Source organism: Rhyacophila brunnea, unplaced genomic scaffold (genome assembly GCF_057557595.1).
Source record: "Rhyacophila brunnea isolate RB1 unplaced genomic scaffold, BYU_Rbru_1.0 scaffold_3, whole genome shotgun sequence".
NCBI classification, from domain to species: Eukaryota; Metazoa; Arthropoda; class Insecta; order Trichoptera; family Rhyacophilidae; genus Rhyacophila; species Rhyacophila brunnea.
Window position 1 is genome coordinate 47,900,850 of NW_028232965.1, and position 9,833 is coordinate 47,910,682.

The window sequence follows — 9,833 nt, forward strand, 5'->3', positions numbered from 1 at the left end:
ACTTAACATCCAAAAAGAAGTAAATGTGATAACTGATAAATATACCTATCACTTAACGTATTCAGGCAGTTAATTATTACAATAAGTTAACAGTCTGAACTGTCAAAAAGTGCTGTCTTTTAACAGCCCCTCTCTTGACTGTGTTAACTTTTGGAGCAAGATAGAGTACGTCAATTATTCCATATTGAGAAAAGAGATGCAATATGCAACTGTTTTGAACTTGTCTTGTCACGGCCAAAGACTTAAATTATAGATCCCCACGATATAGGCCCGTATGATCTTGTTAGTATCGGACATGGTCGGGGAAAAAACACACACACATGCTGCAAACACAATGACATCACTAATACAATTGTGGGCTATGTTGATATGTTTGACGTTTCAATAGAATAGTTTGCGGGTTTGGGTGGATATGCCAGCACAACCATACCCGAATTTGACCGACATGTCTACCAACTTAAATTTTCGCCGTATTACTAATTTACCAATTATTGGAGATAACGATAGCCGCTGATAACCGCCTTGTGTATGGAATGTTTTCCGTGTTAATTTTGGACCAATAAAAATAACGGGGGGGGGGGGTTCGGGTCTGGACCCCAGCCAGAAACAGAAAAAAAAAAATTATTAATTAAAGGAATATTGACCCGGATGATTTCACTGTCAAACAGTCTTAACAACAATTAGGCAATGATGTCCCGTAGGGGTAGGCAAGACAAGCGTTGCATAGAGGCTAGGGGCTGCACAATATTATAAAAGGTAGAAAATGAAGGAACGAATACAAATATTACACATTTTGAGAGAAATGGCGGTTTTCCATGAAGCAGACGATGTAATTCGCTTCCTTTGAAAGCATCAACATCTTAGTCTAAAAAATGATGGAAGCATGAAAGATCCTGAGAATATAACTATTATTGCAAAGTAATTCCCATTGTAATACATGTTGTAATGGCTGTTTATCGCACATGTAACATTTTTACAAGGAGGCCTCCAGTGTCAACTGCAAGTGTCACAGACAGGGAACACAGAATTAATGGGGACTGAAATACCTAACTGGTGTGGAGTAACAGGCAACCGTTATGGGATAAACTTAAACACGTATCAAGAATACGTCATTCTAAGCTTGTCCTTCGTTCTGACAACCACTCTCGGTTTATGTACTGACGTTCATTCAATATTGGTGTAATTGAAGGTTATATAATGTGTGTTTCATTTCTGTAGGACACACACATTCAAAACCCTGCTTCAAAATGTAGTGTATTGGGGTATATAGCATATCTGAATTATATTTATTGATCTGTTCTGTGGTCACAGACTTATACGTATCTGAAACCACCACTGTTTAATAGTAAGTTTCATGGAAATAATCTAATAGTTCTCAGTAGATAGTATGTATGTCAATTTAAAGGTTTTTGGTGTATTTGTCTGTTTAAAATAGCCGAACATAAAAAATAAAATATGTAAGTACCTAACCTAACCTACCCTAAAGAATTTACAGACAATTTGAAACTAAAAATGAAAGATGACTGCATTCTAAGTCTGGGCAGCACTTTGCCTCGGGACGACACAAGTCCTGTGGCCATTAGAAGACATGTGACTCTCATGAAAAATGGGTGCACGCATCTGAAGCATCCAATGTTTGCTTCAATATTCTGAGGGGCATGTCTGAAAGACAACACAGTGCGGACGACATAAACAGACACTAACGATCCTAATAATAGTAAGCCATGCACATTCTTTAATAGCACACGTAGTTATAACTGCATGCCAGGTGTTCATCATTCGAATCAAAGTGCGGAGTGTCTGGGTATGGGTAATGTACCCGGTGAAGTATGGTGATCCGTGCTTGAAGCGATGAAAACCTTTAAGTAGTAGGCTGGGTAAAGGGGTAAATGTGGATGTCAGTGGCACCTGGTAGATTTTGGTAACTCCGCCCCCTCCTGTCACCTTAAAATTCAATAATAAATTATTTTGGATATTTTTTCGAAATGGAGCTCCCCTTTCAAACCGTTGTTCTATGCGCGCGCTTGATTAACATTTACATTCCAATACTGTGCGTAGGTTTGTAAGGTCTACGCCGCGGTGTAGCTGGTCCGTAGCACGTAGCTCGTAGCCGGTGCTACGAAATGCATTCATTGTATATGTATAGCGAAATACAATCAATAACCATGCTACATTATTATATTTTACCTTTTATTACGAGTGCGAAGATCTCTTCACATAAGGTTGTATCCCCGTATTGTTTTAGATTTTTTTTTGTACTATATATTTATTAATAATTATGATAATTTATATATGTTAGTTCACCGTGCTCGTCTATCCCATGGTCACTTCTATGTAAGCTCAGTCACAACACGCTTAAGTGTGTGGCGACCTTAGTCTTGGATATCTGCTCTTGAGACATTCCCAGGTCTAAAAAACTGCTGATGCTTCTCATCAAAAGCCTCGCGATACGTTCGAGTGTTGCGAAGCGGGTTGGTTTGGATAGGTCTATGTTTGTGTTGTAACATTTTACAACTTAACACAATGGTTTAAAAAAATCTATTTACAATAATTATTAATACCCTAATTGACATTTTTTAAAATTTAGAATCAAATTACTTTTCATTAGCTTTTCAAGTTGCCAATCGAAAAAGTCTATCACAGTCCATCAGAATCAGACGTGAGAGATTTTTCTACATATTATATTTCAATTAATGAATATTATTTTTTGTATTACTTTTGTGTTTTTCAAAAATTAAATTACCTACGCATTTCGAAATAAAGAAGAAATTTTAGTTTGTGAAAGAAAAATACTATATTATCTTAAGGACACAGCGCATAAAAATAATTTGTAAAGTTTTGCCTTTATATACATACACATGAAACCAGCAAAATCTTACAAATTTGGTTGCTTTAATCAAAACAATCCACATGACAACGCCTCGCCACTTCCCATGAAACAGTAAAAATGTTCCACCAAAATATGGCCACACTTCAATGCATTTACACAAGTTGACCACCCGTGGTGTAATACAACGAACAATACATAAACAGTGCTTATACATAGTATGTAAGAATGTTTATTTGTTTATTTATGTACATCATGTATTTTGGTCTGGAGGTCTTTGGTCTATAAATCAATAATTTAGGAACTAAGGATAACGGGTTACAAAATGTAAGTAAACAAGTTGAGTAAATCGATGCCAATATTACATAAATTGTTTGCGGGCATATGTTTGTGTATTGGTCTGAACTTGAGAAATGCTTTTGTATTATGGATATTAATGTAGTAGTAATGTCAATGTCTAATAGTATATTGACCCGGGGGCGATATGTCACGGTTGATGAGTTATTTTCGTCATCGTAAAATAAATTCTTGTCTCCTAATGTACTACATAAATGTTCGCACTATTTTTTGAACCTGCAAGCCCGAAATTCTTCCAAGGACTAATAAGTTCGGCGAAAGTTTTTTGGTTGTCTAAAAACAAGGACATATTATGGCGCGTAGGTATGTAAAACATGTTTGTATTTACATAAGGAAGTACATAATACGTACTTCCTTATGATATTATTATAGACATCAGTAAAAAAATATTACATAATATAAAGTGTATGAAATATTTCAGTAATACGTAAAACCTGAATAATTTTTAATTTATCTGTCCAAATTTTGTCATACTTATACAATATTTCTGTTTTTTGTGAGGTCAGATTACAACTTTATCAGTATTTATTTTAGGTATCATGTTACTAAAGTATAATAAATAAAATAAATACTACATAATAATATGATATATGTATAAAAATTACTGATAAAGAGACACAGATATTTTTGTAATATAATAATACGATGAGGGTAAAGTTTTTTGTTATAATTTATAATGATTGAAAATAAAATAAATAATAAATATATTGCACGTGTAGGACTCGTACAGTTAGTAGTGGCGTTCGGGTGCTTTCAGAAATAGAACTGTCGTTTTTCTATGCCGATCTAGGTATTATGAGTAAATTTTCACGGCCAGCTCACACGCAGGACTAATAAAATTAATGTAGCTCTTCTAATACTTAAATTAATAGCGAATGATGGCAACCTAGAAAAACTCATGGTAATTGGTAAGGTCAAATATCGGTTAAGACTTACATGAGCTCTTCTATATGGAAAGATCAAATAAAAAAATCCACTGATAAATGTCGCTGTGTGCCGGGAAAGATGGAACCAAGCTGTGAAGAAGGCTGTCAGTTGGCTAAATTATCCGTGCCCGTACGATGACGTCCTAACAAAAAAAATATTTGCAAAAAAAAAATCCATTTCAAATACTACCGTGGGCGTACAGGCAGAAGTCACTAACTCCAAATACACAGTTCTGAGATAATCAAAGTTTTGTGTTTTTGGTATTCTTAAAATGGTTGTAAAATCTTTATTTTTTGAGTTATTCATTACTTTTGTTTTATATGTTCAATAATCTTAAATCGTGACTTCTGCCAGTCAAGCAGCATTACTTTTTCTATATAATGACATTAAAATCTCAATTTCGTCAACACTGGAGTTAGTGACTTCTGCCTGTAGGCCCTCGCAATCTTCTTCCCACTTCAAGAAAGAAAAAAAATCACTTCCAAGGCTTCTGTAATAATAATGTTCCCTTTTCACACCGATTATGAAAATTTGCATAATAATATTATTAAAATGCAATTTTGTGATGTGGCTTAATTCTGCCAAAGAAGTGTCACAAATTAATAATTGTAATGTCGTTTCATACTTTCAATAATATACTCGATATGCTAGTACTACACTGCCGTCCTAAGCGAAAGAGCGGTATCTCATTTTTTTTCGTTTTCTGGTTTTTGTTGCCTTATGAACATTCAGGGGGTGCCACATCTATTTTCCTAAGCGATGTAGCCGCATCTCATTTTTAAATAGGTAAAATAAGCTAATTAAATATGGCGTATCTCAAAATCACAATGAAATCCTAAGCGCAATAGCAGTATCTCAATTTCCTAAGCGGTTTAGTGGAATCTCTGAGATACGCCCTTTTCGCTTACCATTATGACCGAAAAAGCTCACAATATTTCGCTAGCGACAATGCCATAATTGTCGGCTTGACGTTTCGGCGTGTATTATTGTAGGTTTGACAAGCGTGTTTTCATCAAAAATATATCAAGAGTGTATTCAAGAGCGATGAAAATGATGATAATGTGTCAATAAAATATAAAGGAATTAGGTAAGACATTAATATTATTCAAATACAATGCATTTAAATTTCTCGAAAAAATGCATGTGAAGTTATGTCAATCAAATTCGATCAAATCGACTTTTATATTCTTTTATACTACAATATTATCAGCGATTGTTGCGAAATTTGGTTGTTTTCAAAGTAAGTATTCTGAAATCTATATCTAAAACTGAGAAAGAATTAATAAAGAATAATTTAGCTGTTGCTGAAACGATTTTTTTTCGGTTCGATATATCTTCAAACACGCGTGTTAACATGATCTTACTCCCTACTTCATTTATCTTCAAATGTGTTAATCGTGTTGAATAATAAAATGCCGAATTCTTGTCAAATTTGGGATCAAAGAGATTATAAGTAAATATTTCACTGTATAATATTAATATTAATTTCACTAATGATTTTATAAATACCTTTAAAAATTAATATATCTAGAAAATCTTAACTATATTCTAAAGATCGAGAGGTTTAAAAGAATACTATTGTATGTATTAAAAATACTTTATGTAGTCATCAATTGTTAAAAATAAATATAAAGGATAATCAGGCTTCAAAATAATATAAATAGATTATCTACAACGTTTAGGAAATGTCCTGGCTTATGCTTTGAAAATACCATAAAACCTCAATTTTGACCTACGCGACGCGGCGCACGTGGGCCGTTAAGTGCGGACTTACGTCATTTCAGAAACTGTTAAATGTTCGGAACCTGATGTTGGTGAGGCAATGCAGAACAATTTGGGTGGGTATGGTTTCAGAAATGCTTCAGGATGAAAACATATTGTGTTTTGAAGGTAACTTTGATTTGTTTTAATCGATATAATTCAATATTATGTCCGTATTTATAGTGTATCAGATAAAGGCCAAAAAATACAATATTACTTATAATACGTGATTTATCATTTCAGACCAACGTAGATGTAATGTGATATTATTTTTGGCCGCCAGTTAGTCCTGCTACTGCTACTGCCACTATGTATGATGTTACTTCTTTGAATCAAACAGAATCTCCAATAAATGATATTATAGTTGAAGATTCTTCATTATTATTAGAACTTGAGCCAGTTAATCCTGTCAGTTCTAATAACACTGTCACTGAAGATATTCGGCAAATATTGGATGAGGGTGAGATTAATGAGAATAATGGCACAGGTGAAATTTTTAGTGAACGTAAACGCAACAGTGATGTCCTTTACACAAAAAAGGGATTAATTAGAAAGAGAAAAAAGTTTGATTTGTGTTTAAAAGAACTAAAAAAACAAAAGTTGCAAAAAATAGCAGAAATGCATGCAGTAAAAAATGGTTGTGATACTGAAAAAATATGCTCATAAGTGCGCTGAAATGATATCTGAAGAAAGGACGCAGTTTCTTAACAAAGAATTTTGGAAATATACAGTTCTATGGCAAGAAAGTCTTTCATATTACATCATGTTTCAAACGTTCCTGTCAAGCAAAATGACAGTTAGTCGTGTGTGCTGAGAACGATTTTAGAAGTAATAACACTTCGCACCAGTGGCGATCGGTGAGTTATTTTACTGGGAGTTCACTTTTTTTAAAAGTACCTATGTTATTGTTCATTTGTATGAGAAATCCATTCTTCTGACTTTCTTCATCGACACAAATTCATTATTTTTTGGATACTGAGCATATATCAGTGGCGAAGGGTGGAGGTAGGCTGTTAAGATCCGCCATAAATAGTGCTCATTAACCTTTTTCAGTCAAATGTATATGTTTTTATTGAAATAAGACTACAATTTACAGATGGTATTGGTTGGATTTTAAAAATCAATTAAACCCTGTCTCAACCAAACCATAATAGTATTGGTATATTTTAGGCGATATGACAAAATTGTGCACACTTTTTCATTCTTACTTATTTGTTTTCGTTAGATTAAGAATACATATTACACATATTGTTGGTTCATTTTTTTAATTCATCAAGCTCTGCCTAAACCAAACTATAATAGATAAAAATTATTATTCTATCTATAAAATATCCAAATTTATGTATGATTTAATTGCATAATTTTAGATATTTTATAGATATACGAGTATTTTTTGATTATTATCTATTATGGCTTGGTTTTCGCAGGGTTTAATTGAATTTTAAAAACTAACCAACACCATCTGTAAAATGTAGTCTTATTTCAATGAAAACAAGTATGTATGACTGACAAAGTTAAGTGTGTAATACTTATGGCGGATCTTTACAGCCTACCTCCACCCTTCGCCACTGGCATATATAATGCCTTCAATCTTGGTTGCGTGATGGTGTTTCTGCTAAAATACTTGATCCATTTGAGTGTGGTAAAACATCTTTCACTTTCCACTGATGTCATCGGAATAGTGCAAATAATTAAGTTTAATAGTAAAAAAAATTCGTAAATGTCTCAATAAGATTTTTTGCAATTATAATGTTAAATAATGCTGAGGCAATATCAGCATTATAAAAAATATCCAAGCTGTAATATGTAATTATTAATTTACAATAATTATTAATAATATGAATCCGCTTTCGGGAGGTTTTACTGGGCGTCTTACGAGGCCTGAGCGGCTCGCGCAACTCAGACGTATATAAACCGTGTGTGAAAATGTTCGTAGACAAAGTCTTTTTTTGGTTATACGTTTATACGGTTCGAGTATGGAACGCGCCTTGGCGACATTGAGTGGCGCTCGAAGAAGTATTGCTATCTCACGCTATCACCTACAGACGAATATTATTGCTGTCGCACTCATTCTCGTAACAAGGCATGATTGCTTGTGCGATCGAGGAACTCGCTCCCGAATAACATTGCATTTGGCAAAGCGAAACCACACGGACGATGCCAGCGCGACGCGTGAATTATTGTACTTATATTATATTTAAAATAGCCGGTTAAAAACACATACTTATTACAATTTGTTTTTGTATATGAATTAATGAATACGGTAATAGATCAGAACACTTTTAATAAATGAAATACTTATTTAAAAAAAAATCTTTTCGCATAAATTGAGTGGGTAGGTGTTCACCGCTCCAGCGCTCTCAAAGGCGCATCGCCACTGCTTCGCACATCATTTAGTGCTGACAACGCGACTGGCGCGTTTGCATTAGTTGGCCATTAGATATAATTAACATGATATTTAAAACTTGATTTGTACGAAAGTATAAAAGAATGCAAGTTTTTGAAAATAAATGTAAGTTTTCCTACAACATCATAAAGGCCGAGGTCGTATCTATTATTTCGAAACCAAATTTACTAAGCAAAATGGACGTATCTCATTTATTAGCTTAAGTTTTTAATTTTTAATTAAAATTAACCCATAAGCAGTTAGGTAAGTATGAGAATAGGTATTATATCGCATATAAACATCAAATAATAATTTACAAAGTGGTGCGGTTTGTATCTTTACAAAATTGCTCATAGCCAAAAGTTAACATTTTTGAGATACTGCTCTTTCGCTTAGGACGGCAGTACACTAAGCATCAGCTGTCAAACTATTATGAGAGTATCCAATAGTTTTGTTTTCTTTCACGACCCGATTAAAATAAATAATTCATTTATTTGTGTAATTTTTCTGTTAATACATCTTCTCCCTGTCTCACTCTCTCCTACATATTATGAAGGGTACAGGGGAAAAGTCATGATGTCACTAAATTTGCGAAAAGATTTGAATGTCACCTAGTAGCAAATTTTATGTACTTTAACAATATCTCGCAACACTTAACCTCTATGATAGAGTAAAAAAGCTTCGAGTCATAAGATATTCCAGTTTAAAATTTTGAAACAGGCTAAAAGGGTGGTTATCGAACCTTATTTCAAGAGATTATCATTATCATTCTAATTAATTAAGATTACCATTTTTTGCTTGTATGTACTTCATAATAGTACTTATATAAATAAATATCTCTCAAAAAACTTTCATTACTGTTATTTACCCCATCTTGTGATTATAATCAGTGCAAAAAGGGGGATGTTAAACGACATCTTACATTTTATTACAAATTTCTGATTTATTTTATACCTTCAAAAGTAAAAGATTTCTATGGTTTTGGCTTTATTAGAATAAATAAATAAATGAACTTAAACCAATAGGCAGGTACATAAAAAAACAAAGTGGTAGAAAAGAGGTGAATTGAGTGTTGCAATCTTAAATTTTATCTCCTGAACATTTTAACAAATCTGACATCCCTCTTTTTCCCCTTTACCCTTCATAAATGTTTTCTCTTATGCGTTACAGGTAGATAAATCAAGATAAATATATTACCTATTGTAATAAGTACCAATTATTATTCCGAGGTGATAGTTTTGTAATCTTTTTATACGATAGTGTTTTTTTATTGTTTACTAAGACGTTTAAAATAAATAATAGTAAACTAACTAACTTGTTGTTATTTGCTGTTATCGCCGTCCGTTGATAAAAACTATTGATTTTTCTGAATATTGCATACGTGCCTGACATCTTGTTTCACTTTTAATTTGAAGGTGTATTATCCATATAGACTGGCCTCCGTCTAATGAATACCCACGTAGCGGACTCGTTGTTTATTTGTTCTGTTTATGAACAGAAATAGCGCGGCTTTGGTTCGCTTGTTGCCATTATTTCAAATAAAGAATTAATTGTAACATGTATTATTTAAATCAC